This window comes from Rattus norvegicus, chromosome 6 (assembly GCF_021556685.1).
Source record: "Rattus norvegicus strain SHRSP/BbbUtx chromosome 6, alternate assembly SHRSP_T2T, whole genome shotgun sequence".
NCBI lineage: Eukaryota > Metazoa > Chordata > Mammalia > Rodentia > Muridae > Rattus > Rattus norvegicus.
This window is the reverse complement of record NC_141539.1, coordinates 101,545,192-101,558,641: the sequence shown is the minus strand read 5'-3', so window position 1 is coordinate 101,558,641 and position 13,450 is coordinate 101,545,192. Positions and strand designations below refer to the sequence as shown.

General features: G+C 48.1%; 1 pseudogene; it reads left to right on the top strand.

Moving 5' to 3' along the window:
- The first annotated feature begins 332 nt into the window (after positions 1 to 332).
- Rps17l1 (ribosomal protein S17 like 1) lies at positions 333 to 836 on the top strand (annotated as a pseudogene).
- Positions 837 to 13,450: the final 12,614 nt, after the last annotated feature.

Genomic DNA, 13,450 nt, shown 5'->3' with positions numbered 1-13,450 from the left:
ACACACACACACACACACACACACACTGAAATACTCATACATATAGCAAAAATACATCTTTAAAGAAACAAAAAGACTAGGACTTAAGAGACGACTCAGTGGTTAAGAACACTTCCTAGGGGCTTGGGGATTTAGCTCAGTGGTAGAGCGCTTACCTAGCAGGCGCAAGGCCCTGGGTTCGGTCCCCGGGTTCGGTCCCCAAAAAGAACACTTCCTGGTCTTACAGGGGACCAGGGTTTGGTTCCCAGCATCCTCTGGGAAGCTGACAACCATCTGTAGCTCCAGTTCTAAAGGATCCAATGCCTTCTTCTGGCCTCTGAAAGCATTGTGAACATGTGGTGTACAGACATACATACAGTCAAAACACCCATAACAGAAATAAATCTTTAGAGACCCGTCAACATGGGCCGCATTTGCACCAAGGCCATGAAGAAGGCGGCCTGGGTCATCATTGAGAAGTACTACACGTGCCTGGATAATGACTTCCACACCAACAAGCGCGTGTGCAAGGAGATTGCCAACATCCCCAGCAAAAATATTTGGAACAAGATAGCCGGCTATGTCACGCATCTGATGAAGCGGATTCAGAGAGGTCCTGTGAGAGGCATCCCCATCAAGTTGCAGGAAGAAGAGAGGGAGAGGAGAGATAACTATGTTCCTGAGGGCTCAGCCCTAGATCAGGAGATCACTGAGGTAGATCCTGACACCAAGGAAATGCTGAAGCTTCTGGACTTTGGCAGTCTCTCCAACCTCCAGGTCACTCAGCCTACGGTTGGAAGGAATTTCAAAACACCACATGGAGCTGTTTAATCCGTTATGCCATATTTTCAATAAACCTGAAAACAAAAAATAAATAAATAAATAAATCTTTAAAAATCAGAAAGACCGTAGAGAATGAGATGTGGCCTGGACAAAAGAGTCTGCTTCTGGGAAGGGAGGATGAGGAGGCCAGTCTGAAAGGAAAGACCTGAGAGAGAGCTGAGCCTAAGGAAGGACACCCAGACCCTGGGCCACTAAGCACTGACCCTGCCGGGCCTCTGGCTCTGACTCTGACTCCTGGCTAGGGAGGTTCCTCTAGGGGGGATGTGCAGACCGTAAACATCGCAGGCAGTGAGGCCGCAGTCACCAGACCTGCAATAATGCGCCTTTCTGCCTTGCTGGAGAGAGAGGGCATTGTGTCTGTCAGCTGTGTCCTGAGACTTGTGGTGAAGCTCGCCTCTCAGAAAGGCTTGATTGTCTTGGGCAACCTCCACCGCCTGGGGCTTCCACTCAGTCCATTACGGCGAATTTACAAAGAGAGCCACTCTCAGGGGACAGGGTCCCTATAACCCTCAGCCTCGGCTGCCTTGAGGAGTCAGTCAAGGTAGGGAAGAGGCGCAGGCTGAGGCAGATGCTTTGGGACAACCTTGCTAAGTCAGAGCTGTGGAAACATTTCTCGTGGGCGGGGAGACTCTCAAACCCAAACCCACACCCAGAATGTCTGTTAGGAAACTTGGTGATTGGGAGCAGAGGTGTGGAGTCAGAGTGCTTGGGTCAAAGTCTTTCCCCAAGGCAGTTACGAGGAACGATTTAGGGCAGAACTGAAGATAAGGCAGAGTTTCCACCAGACTAGAGACAAGGCAAAGTATGGAGATTGAGTATGCTGATATCTGATCTGGAGTCCGTATTGCTCCACACGTGGGAAGGAGAGCATCCATCCATCTACTGCAGCGGTTCTCAACCTGTGGGTCACAAGCCCTGTGGGTGTTGCATATCACATATCCTGCTTATCAGATATTTACATTACAATTCGTAACAGTAGCAAAATTACAGTTATGAAGAAGCAATGGGAATAACTATATGGTTGGGGGAGGGGCCACCCCAACAGGAGCAACTGTATTAAAAGGTCGCAGCATTAGGAAAGTCTGGTCTACATTCAGAGCCTGCCCCACATGTGGCCCATACATATACAGCCATCCAATTAGACAAGATGGATGAAGCAAAGAAGTGCACCCGACAGGAGCTGGATGTAGATCGCTCCTGAGAGACACAGCCAGAATACAGCAAATACATAGGTGAATGCCAGCAGCAAACCACTGAACTGAGAATAGGACCCCCGTTGAAGGAATCAGAGAAAGAACTGGAAGAGCTTGAAGGGGCTCAAGACCCCATATGTACAACAATGTCAAGCAACCAGAGCTTCCAGGGACTAAGCCACTACCTAAAGACTATACATGGACTGACCCTGGACTCCGACCTCATAGGTAGCAATGAATATCCTAGTAAGAGCACCAGAGGAAGGGGAAGCCCTGGGTCCTGCTAAGACTGAACCCCCAGTGAACTAGATTGTTGGGGGGAGGGGGCAATGGGGGGAGGATGGAGAGGGGAACACCCATAAAGAAGGGGAGGGGGAGAGGGAGGGGATGTTTGCCCGGAAACCGGGAAAGGGAATAACACTCGAAATGTAAATAAGAAATACTCAAGTTAATAATAATAATAAAAAAAAAAAGGAAAGTCTGGTCTAGAAGGTATAGACCTTGTCGTTACTAAAGGGAGCCTGTGTCTGGTTCCTTGTCTTCTGCCCATGAAGTTTTAGGAGGTGGGGAAGGAGACCTCTTTCTACAGAGCCCTCTTCTCTCCGGTAAGAATCTCCACCAGGAGATAATCTTTTTTTTTTTTTTCTTTTTTTCGGAGCTGGGGACCGAACCCAGGGCCTTGCGCTTGCTGGGCAAGCGCTCTACCACTGAGCCAAATCCCCAACCCCTCCAGGAGATAATCTTAGTGCACTGCTTAAAAACATTCCAGGAAATGACTCTGCCATGTTTTTTTTTTTTTTTCCTCCTAGAAATTGTCCCCTTGTCACCTCTCTGTTGCTGAGAGAGCATCCTGAAGTGTACGCAAGGAGAGTCTCCTCTGTCTGCCCCTGCTTGGCCTCCCAGAGTTCTCTCTGAGTCTCCGCCTGGCCCAGTTCTCCTGTGACTCCCACTATCCCCTCCTCTCTAGGCCTCTGGAAGAGCCGACACCCTCCTTGCAATCATCAACCAAATGAGCTTCCAAAAGCCCTGGGAAGCCAGGCACAGCCTCTCCCTCCTGCGGCTCCAGACCCTGCAGGAATTGGGAGGGAATGTGCCTGCTGGGCTCCTGCCCAGTCCTGAGCCAGGCTAGGCCAAGGGCCTCTCCTTATCCCTCCCCCACAGACACATAGGGCTTTATACTCAGATTATGCCATGGAAACTATGTGCTCGGTCTGCCCTATTCACATGGCCTCAGAAGAAAAAAGAATAACAGCGCCTTCTCACTGTGAGACCCACAGTCCTAGCAGGCCCTAGTTACCAAAGCGGGTCTCTTCGGTAAAGCAGGTCCTTGTGAAACTCTCAGGAGAACCTTTCTGAGGGGTGCCTCAAATGGCTCCCCTCCTCCAGTCCCCCAGACATCTGCCCCCTCTCCTCAGCATTGGATTGTCCAGGCATCAGGAGCATGCTGCATGCCTTATATGGCAGTTTTCCTATGAGAAAGGTCATATTTCCCTCTTCACTGTTGTCTGCCTTTAGCAGTGCCCCTCCCCATGGACGGGAGTCAGCAAAGAAGCTGGGCCAGTAGATACCACCACCACCTTCTGTATGGCATCCTCTTATCTGGTTGCCCCTCACTACAGGTGGCCATTTGCATGTGATATTAATAAGCATTTAAATTAAAATGAAGTCCCAGAGAGCACAGGAGTGCATGCCTACAGGTCCTGGTACTTGGGAGGCGCCGGAAGAATCACTTAAGGAAATGAGTTCAACTTCAACTAAGGGAGCATAGTGAGACCCTATCTTAATGTCTAAAATAGTGAGACTCTATCTAATGCATAAAACAATCTACTTATTCATTAATTTCTTCAAGTTCATTAGCCAAATGTTAAAGTGGCTACTACTGACTACTTACACTGGACACCCCCAAAGTTGTAGATATTCTGTGGGATAGCATCGCCCTGGACCAGTACCCAGAATTCCCTGCAAATGACCCTAATTCTCTTGAATCTTTGATGGTGTCTGGCCTGGCTAAAGTTCCTCTGACCATACCCCACTGCTATAGGGGACTCACTCCTAGATCTCAGGCTGTAAAGGGGATCTATGGATGGGTCTGGGACTTGTGACTTAGACAGTCCATGGGCTCCCTCAAGGTTCAGAACACCCTGTGGGCAGACAGAAAGGGAAATGATAGAGTCTTCCTGTGCTGTCCCACTGCCTGGGGGAACTCTACTACGGATGCTAAAACTCCAACTTCAATCCTAGCCTTGCAGGGGGACTAAGAAGAATGCTTCTTAAGGTACAAAGAAAGAAAATATTTTACTCATTACTCAAGTATTAATTGATCAATTAATTTGAGACAGAGCCTCACCTGATAGTCCTGGCTGTACTGAAGTTCACTATGTAGCCTAGGCTGGCTTTGAACTTAAGGTAATCCTCCTGCATCACCTTCCCAATTGTTGGGATTGCAGATGTGATCTTCCAAACTGCTGGCTCAAACTTTCAAGAACATTTTAATTATACCTATTTAGCTCTGTGTGTGTGTGTGTGTGTGTGTGTGTGTGTGTGTGTGTGTGGTATTGATGATTGTCCTCTGGTCATACACGCAGAGTTCTGGCCCTGGAATAGATGGGAGGAGGGAGGCAGAACAGGGGCCAAGTTTAGAAGAACAAAATTCCACTGACGATAAATGGAACATGGAAACAGCAAAGGTCCCTGTCTCTTCAAAACCTCTGACCCCGGCTCTACCTCTCTCACTCCAGCTGTTCCTGGGTTGGAACTTGTGTAGCCAGAGGTGATCAGAGGACAGCCTGCCGAAATTGGTTCTGCTCTTCTCCCGTGTGGGTCCTGAAGACTGAACTCAGGTCATCGGGCTTAGTGGCAAGCGCGCTACCCACTGAACCATCTCACCAGCCACAAACTTTCAAATTTGTAAGCCATTTTTTTTTTGAGACTGAATTTATATATGGTCTATCTACTTCACCCACTCAAAGCATGTAAGTCTGTGGTTTTCCAAAATAGTCACAGAGCTGTGCCGTATCACCGGTCAGTCAAAGAGCGTTTTCATGATCTCAGGAAGAAACCTCATGATCTTTCATCATCGACCCTAATGGCTGGACATTAATACAGAGGCAGACAGAATATTCTCGGGTGTTGTCCTGCAAGTGTGAACATGAGCTTGTCTACCAGCCTCCCTCTGTGGTTATGAGACCAGGTGTGGTATCTGTGTCCCCACCCCGCCCACAGTGGGCACACAGCAGGTACTCGCTAGATATTGCTGGCTTTGGTGTTGTAGAGGCTTTCTTTCGGATATGAGAGGAGACAGGCCATACTGGACAGAATAAAGACGAGTATGGGAATCCTATGAGCAGCCTCAAGGACGCTGAGCCTAGAGGAGATCGGGGCTTCAGTGGGTGTGATAATGATGTAAGTGTATTATTACACAGCCCCAGGAATTGTGGGAAATGGCTGTCTAGAGCACAGACACCCTCAAGTCAGTAAGGGAGCAGGCCTAAGAGAACTCTGGGTCTTGTGGGTACAAACGTTTGGGATCCTGGGCTTGGAGCTGTCACTGGTGGGAGGTTTTGAAGAGACACAGGATCTGGATCTGCACACTTTGTTGTTTCTCTGGTCGGTTTTATCAGCAACAGAATTCTGGCTCCTGTTTTTCTAAACCCAGGGTCTGACTCCTGTTCTACCTCTGTCCTCCTACCTGCTCCAGAACCGGAGCTTCTCTGAGGAGGGAGGGGAGGGCAGGGGAGGGGGAGGGACATGTTATAGCCAGACCAGGAGGGTGGCTGATGTTGGCTTGCACAGCTGAGAGTCTAGCAAGTAAACTGAGACTAATGAGCCTACGAACTACTCCAGCAGGTCCAAACAGGCCTTGGGGAGGTTTCAGGAGCCTTGGCCCAGGCCACAATGGTGCATGAACAAAGCTCTTGGCATCAAACCAGGCAGGAGACCATGCTGCCCTGAACCTATCTGGGCTGGGCTTGTATTGGATGGCTCCTGGGGCATTGATTATTGGGGTGGAGAATATGGAGGAGAGGAATTGGAAGAGTGGGCTTCATGGGAGGAGCCAAGAGGAGTGGGTGTCTGATGTCTCCAGTGACCAAGAGATCATTTGTAAGTGACTTTCTTCCCCCCCCCCCCCCCCCCCCCCCCCGGGAGCTGGGGACTGAACCCAGGGCCTTGCGCTTCCTAGGCAAGCGCTCTACCACTGAGCTAAATCCCCAACCCTGAGATCATTTGTAGAGAGGAGAGGAAAAGTGGCCTCTCTCTCCCTGCAAGAGGGGGAAGGAAGGGATTCAGGGTGTTTCTGTGTGCTTGCTACTGCTGTATAGATACAGGGGCCCTATAGGTCGTGCATCTTGCAACAAGAGGAACAAGACAACCTGGCTCTGTGGATCTTGGGCCACATTTGCACCATCTGTGGCCACTGCTCTCATGCCTGTATTTATTCCTGAGGCACCCTGGGGAACATGGAGGTGACCTCTGTCCCCGATGGTCAGTCACATAGCTTAGCCCCAGGAAGTCTCACTACCAGGGTTCAGTCTTCACCTATGTGACTCCAGGGTCCAGAATGTCTCTGTCACTCCACACGGAGGTTCTAGGAGGCAAACAAGTAAGGGTTTAATAAATCAGAATATCTTCTGAGTCACAAAATATACGGTTTGCTTGAAACAGTGAAACCGTCCCTTCGATGGTGAGAATGGGAAGCAGGCTAGATAGACCGGCTGGGCCTCAAACAAATCAGCAAGGAGTTGATGGGGCCTGTATTCAAATGTGTCCCTCAGAGTTGTTAGCACAGCTCCAGGTGCCAGCTGCTCTCGCTGACCTTGTGCACATCCTTAAAGTCACACAGGTAAGTGTAACAATCAGCCTCACAAAAGCCCCATTGTGGACTTGACCCACTTTCCAGCTTGAGACTAAGTTAAACCCAGGCGCCGAGCTAAATTTCTGCCTCTAGTGTCTTCTCACTGACCCCTGCCACATCTGGCCAGCATGCCCCTCTCCCTCTGACCTACCTGACCCTTCCCTGTGTCTAATGGCTCTGCAGAACAGTGAAAGAAGCGAATGACAGAAGACCAGGCCTACTTATGTCACCAATTGTGATGCGAGTCCAACCAAGTGAATTTCTACCTCCTGAAGAATACATTGAGGCCAGCGGTGTCAAGGTCTTTTCTAACTCCTGGGCTGGTGCTCATCTCCATGTAACCATCAGACTGGCTGTGCTACCTGCTAGGAAAACCACAGTTTCTATTGTTATGACTGGTCCCTACTTCTAGGGACCACACCCAACAAAGGCAAGTTGACATCATGCTGACCAGAGGTAGAATTCTTGCTGGAGGGACTAAGAAGAAATCTGAGTGAATGCTGACCGATGGGAAAGTAAGAAGGGACATCATAGCCAGGAGGAGGTGGCTGATGGCTTTGGAGCACTTGGAAGGCAGAGGCAGATGGATCTCTCAGTTTGAGGAAAGCCTGGTCTACAGAGTAAGTTCCAGGACAGTCAGGACTATATGGAGAAACCCTGTCTTGAAAAACCAAAGAAGGACTGGAGATATGACTCAATGATTAAGAGCACTGACTGCTCTTCCAGAGGTCCTGAGTTCAATTCCCAGCAACCACATAGTGGCTCATGACCATCTGTAATGAGATCTGATGCCCTCTTCTGGTATGGTCTGAAGATAGCAACAGTGTACTTATATATAATAAATAATTACATTTTTAAAAAAGAAAAAAGGAAAACCAAAGAAGAAGGAGGAGGAGGAAGAGGAGGAATGAAGGAAGGAAAGAAGGAAGGAAGGAAAGAAGAAAGAAAAAGGGAAAGAAAGAAAAAAAGAATATCAGGAGAAAAAGAAGGGACTTCAGAGTCAGGGGAAACAGCATGCATGCAGAGTGAGTTACATTGGAAAATTGTCACATGCTGTTTAAATTTGTCAAGAGCAGACTCCTGGGACAAGGAAGCCTTCCTCATCTCTGCTAAACCCCATGTTCTGGGTCAGGTTGGCCCCCTGACCACCTGAGAACAGCAAGGTGGTAAACTGTTGCTTACCTCATGGTATAAAAATGTTGATAGTGGAGGCTGGAGAGATGGCTCAGTGGTTAAGAGCACTGACTATCCTTCCAGAGGTCCTGAGTTCAATTCCCAGCAACCACATGGTGACTTACAACCATCTGTAATGGGATCTGATGCCCTCTTCTGGTGTGTCTGAAGACAGCTACAGTGTACTTATATATATATATATACATGGTGACTTACAACCATCTGTAATGGGATCTGATGCCCTCTTCTGGTGTGTCTGAAGACAGCTACAGTGTACTTATATATAATAAATAAATCTTAAAAAAAAAATGTCGATAGTGGGAACAGGAACCAGAAGTTTAGCCATGGAGAGACAGCACAATCAGGAACTCCAGCCTTAATTTCTCCAGTCAGTTTCTTCGGGATGCTGTGAGCCCCCACCCTGCACCCCCTCCCGTTAGATAATATTATCTTTGTTAGCTCTCAGTCAGGCCCCTCTAGCCTGCTCTGCTGGATTTGTAAGTGCCTGATTTGATGGTATTTTGCCACTTGTTATTCATACTTTTTATTTTTGTCTGTTACACACTTAGTAAACTCATTCATTCAAAACCAGAAGTGTAAGTATCGTAGATCATTCTTTGGACTGTACAGAACAGAACGCAAAGGCAGAGATAAGGACCGGTGTGGCAGAGCCAGACATGTACATCAGCCAAGGTAGTCGGAACAGAGACCACCGTGTGGAGTGTTAGGAGGCAAGACAGCTTCTCTGGAGACAGAAGGACCCATCAGAAAATCCTTGAGTTTGAGGCCAGCCTGATCCACAGAGTAAGTTCCAGGACAGTCAAGGCTACACAGAGAAACCCTGTATCAGAAAAACCAAACCAAGCAACCTGGAATTAGAATATCTCTGCCACCCAGCTAAGGAAGACTGAGGTGTCAGCTAAGGAGGGAGAAAAGGCAACATAAGACTTCTGGTACGTGGCGGTTTGAATAGGAATGGCCCCATAGGCTCATGTATTTGAATGCTTGGTCACGGGAGAGAGGCTCTATTTGAAGGACTGGGAGGTGTGGCCTTACTGGAGGAAGTGTCACAAGGGGGGCATCCTCTTTCTCTCCCCCTCCCTCTCTCCTTCTCTCTGCCTCCCTATAGACCAAGATGTAGCTCTCGCCTGCTGCTCCAGCATCTGCCTGCATGCCATTAAACCTCTGAAACTGCAAGCAAGCCCCCAGTGAAATGCTTTCTCTTAGGATGGTTGCCTTGGTCACAGCAACTGAACAGCGACGAGGACATGGTGTAAGAAGAAATGACCAGGGACAGATAGGGTGGAAGGTGAAGAAGACTAAGGGGCCCACGAAGAGTTTCAACTTCCTTTTAGGTGGTATTTCATTTTGTTTTGAGACCGGTCTCACCCTGTAGCCCAGGTTAATCCTGAACTTATTATGCAGCTCAGGATCGCCTCAGACTCATGGTGATCCTAAGTTTGCAAGCATGCACCCCCATTCAGGGCTCCCAGCTTTTGACTTGGATGGTTTGGGTGGATTTGAAACATAGAGGAGGAACAGGCTTGTGGGAGAGGAAGTGGGGTGAGAGTTATTAACTAAAGGGGTAAGACTTCCACCAGGCTGGGAATCAAGTACTATGATAAAGCCTACCTATTAACAGGCCAACTGAAGCACCATCTTGGGAAGGGCTATCTTATCCCCTCCAACCCCCCATGTTTCTGTTTGCTGTTCTGTTTTGCTTTTTTAAGATAAGGTCTTTCTATTATGTAGCTCTGGCTGTCCTACAACTCACTTTGTAGACTGGGGTGGCCTGGAACTTACCCAGCCCTGGGTTCCAAGTGCAGGGATTAAAGCATTCACCACCATTCCCTGTTATCATTCTGAAAGCCCTAGGTAGGGGAAAGACTCTCCGAGGGTTTCATTCACCATCTGTAAACTATGTCTTCTCACTATCCCCGGGGCTACGATTCTCAGCGATGAGACAGAGGAAGACACAAGAAGGCAGATGATAAACAGAAGTCCCTGGGGCTGGGAGGGAGCTCTGTAGAGATAAGACACACGTGACCAGCCGGAGTTAAAGCCTGGAGTAGTGTGAGGAGGACAGAAACCTCCAGAGGTTGATAGCACTCTAAAGACAAAAGCTGTTTGTGCCACACTCCTCCAATAGAGTCATGGAGCAGCCACTCCCCTTGTGGGCGAGTCTTCGTGCCCCTGCAGTGGCTGCTCCGAGTGAGGCTGTTGAATGGTGTGACCAGGCGGGGAGAGGAATATTGAAGTCCCCCCAACACCACCCAAGTTTTCCTGGCTCAAATGTGGCCCAGGGGAAAGCCGGAGTCCCCAATCGTCCCCAGGAATAGGGAGGATGTGAGTTAAGAGCTGGGAGCTGTCAAGAGCTCAAGCCTGGCGGGGAATGAAAGTAAGCAGGACCCCAACCAGGGTCGGTTAGCAGAACTAACACAGGACAAAGGAGCCATGTGAAGCAGCTGGCACCTCGGCCCCAACAGTACATAAGGTGTAAAAGGTCACTTCACAGATGCCACTCAGGTCTTAAGGAGATCACAGCACCCAAACCTACCATCTCCTTCACTGCTGGGATAAACCCCGGAAGGGCAGCCAGAGAGGAAAGAGGGAGAGGAGGTGATAATCCCGGCAGAGGCTTAATTTCCGTCCAGCAAAGCAGGATTCTGCAACCAATTTACAGTGAAGACACTGCTTCTCTGTAATTGCCAAGTTTAAACTCCCAGGGTAAAGACCAGGTGTATAGGGACACACCCTCCCTCAGGGGATGAAGGCAGAGGACTAGGAGTTCTAGGTCACCTTCAGCCGTGCAGTGAGGTGGAAGCTGGTCTGGACCATAGACAACCTTGTCTTACGAAACAACAAACTGTGTGTGTGTGTGTGTGTGTTTGTGTGTGTGTGTGTGTGTGTGTGTGTGTGTATGGTAAAATATATTTTACTCATGTATGAAATTCTAAAAGAATTAATAAAGACAGTATATTAAACAAATGTACTCACACCAATCCCACTCACTATAGACACAAATGTGCACAAACGTGTATCCATTCTAGAGACTGAAGAGCTTCCACTCTTCAGAACCAGCTTGGCTCCGACCCTTGATGTCTGGCTACTTCTGCCGCTTCACTTTAAGTCGAGTTTATGAGCTATAATTTACATACAGTAAAAACCCTTTCAAAGCGCACTTGTGAATGTGTTTTGACAAGTGTGTGCACTTGGATAACCATCACCTCAATTAACATCTGAAATAGTTCCATCACCCCGAGCGGCACCCCTTTTGGCTGGTTTGAATCCCCGCAGCCACCCAACCCAGAGGCCTCTGTTCTGACTTCTGACTTGGCCACTGACTTTGCTTTTTCCAGAATGGAGTGTAAATGAAGTCATGGGTTACAGAACTCTTTAGGATAAAATTTTACACACACTTCCTTAACCGCCCAGCTTCCTCCTCTTTTCCACTCCGCCTTCTCTGCCAATTGCTTTATATGGTCAAGTCCTGGTTCAGTGGCAGCCTCCCCCAAGCCCTGCCTGGACCCATTTGTAAGATGACAGTCCCCACAGTCAGAATATAGCTCTGTGGAATTAACATTCAATCTTGCAGGTCCTCCCCCTCCTCTTCCTCCCCTCCTCTTCGTCCTTCACCTCCCTTTTCCTCCTCCTCCTGCTCTTATTTCTTCCTCCTCCTCTTTTTCCCCCCACCTCCTCCTCCTTTCTGAGGCAGGGCCTCCTATACCACAGGGTGGCTTTCAACTCATTATCTTGCCGAATGACTTTGAACTTGTGCTCTCCCTAGCTCCCGCTCCTGAGGGCTGGTATTTCAGCCATTTGCATCATACCCAGTTTTATAGGATGCTGGGAATCTAGCTCAGGGCTTTGTGAGCACAACTGAGACACATACATGCCTAGCCCTACATTTTCTTCTTCTGGAGGCATTTCTCTGCCTTCAGATCAGTGCTGACACATCCCCCCCCACACCCCCCACTTCATCCACCCCAGAAGCCTAGGGCCTAAGGAATCCAATACCCACGGACACCACCACTCCCTCAAGCCCAACCTCTCTTCTCTGTTTCTCCCCTCATCCTTCACCATCAGTCATCTTAGTGTCTGTGCCCCCAAACATCCAGGAGCTGCAAGGCCCTTCTGCATCTACTGCATGTTGAAAGGCCACACTCCAGGAACCGGTATCCTTGGGTCTACCAGAGAGGCAACTTGGTTTCCGAGAGGAGGGCAGAGGCCCAGGGGAGGAGAGTAGCAATGCATAGAAAATATTCCTTAGGGATACGAGCTCCCTCCATGGGAGAACTTTTTCTCAGGGTTATTGGCTCTTTGACAAAGAGACCTTAAACTAATGGTTCTCAACTGTCCTAAGGCTGCAACCCTTTAACACAGTTCCTCAGGTGTGGTGACCCCCAACCATAAAATAATTTTGTTGCTACTTTGTAACTGTAATTTTGCTGCCGTTATGAATTTTTTCTTTTTTTTTTTTTCCTTTTTTTTCCGGAGCTGGGGACTGAACCCAGGGACTTGCGCATGCTAGGCAAGAGCTCTACCACTGAGCTAAATCCCCAACCCCCTGACATTATGAATTATAGTGTAAATATCTGATATGCAGATGGTCTTAAAGGGTTTGAGAATCTTTGCCTTAGGTTATGTTCAATTTTTTTTCTTTTTCCTTTTTTTTTTTTGTTTTTTGTTTGTTTGTTTTGCTTTGAGACAAGGTGTCCTGCAGGCTGCTGGGACAACAAAACCAGAAAGCAATCTTGGAACATTTGCTTGAGACTGGAGACTGAATTTGGAGCCTCAGTTCCTACTAATATTTTCTCTTAAAGAATTGTTTTCTTGGGGCTAAGTAGATTATCTTGAGATAAAGTTAAGTTGGGTGGCGGCGGTGCTTGCCTTTAATCTCGGAACTCAGGAGAGTGAAGCAGGTATATTTCTTTGAGTTCGGGGTCTACAGCCAAAGTTCTAGGACAGTCAAAGAAGGTTATACAGAGAAACCCTGTCTTCAAAGACCCAAAATAGGGGCTGGGGATTTAGCTCAGTGGTAGAGCGCTTACCTAGGAAGCGCAAGGCCCTGGGTTCGGTCCCCAGCTCCGGAAAAAAAAAGAACCAAAAAAAAAAAAAAAAGAAAGACCCAAAATAACCAAAACATCATCAGCATCATAAAGAAAACAATTCTTTTTTTTTTTTTTAAAGATTTATTCAGGGCTGGAGAGATGGCTCAGTGGTTAAGAGCACCGAATGCTCTTCCTGAGGTCCTGAGTTCAAATCCCAGCAACCACATCTGTAATGAGATCTGATGCCCTCTTCTGCTGTGTCCGAAGTCAGCTACTGTGTACTCAGATATAATAAATAAAATTAAAAAATAAAAAAAACAAAAAAAGATTTATTCATTTATTATATATAAGCACACTGT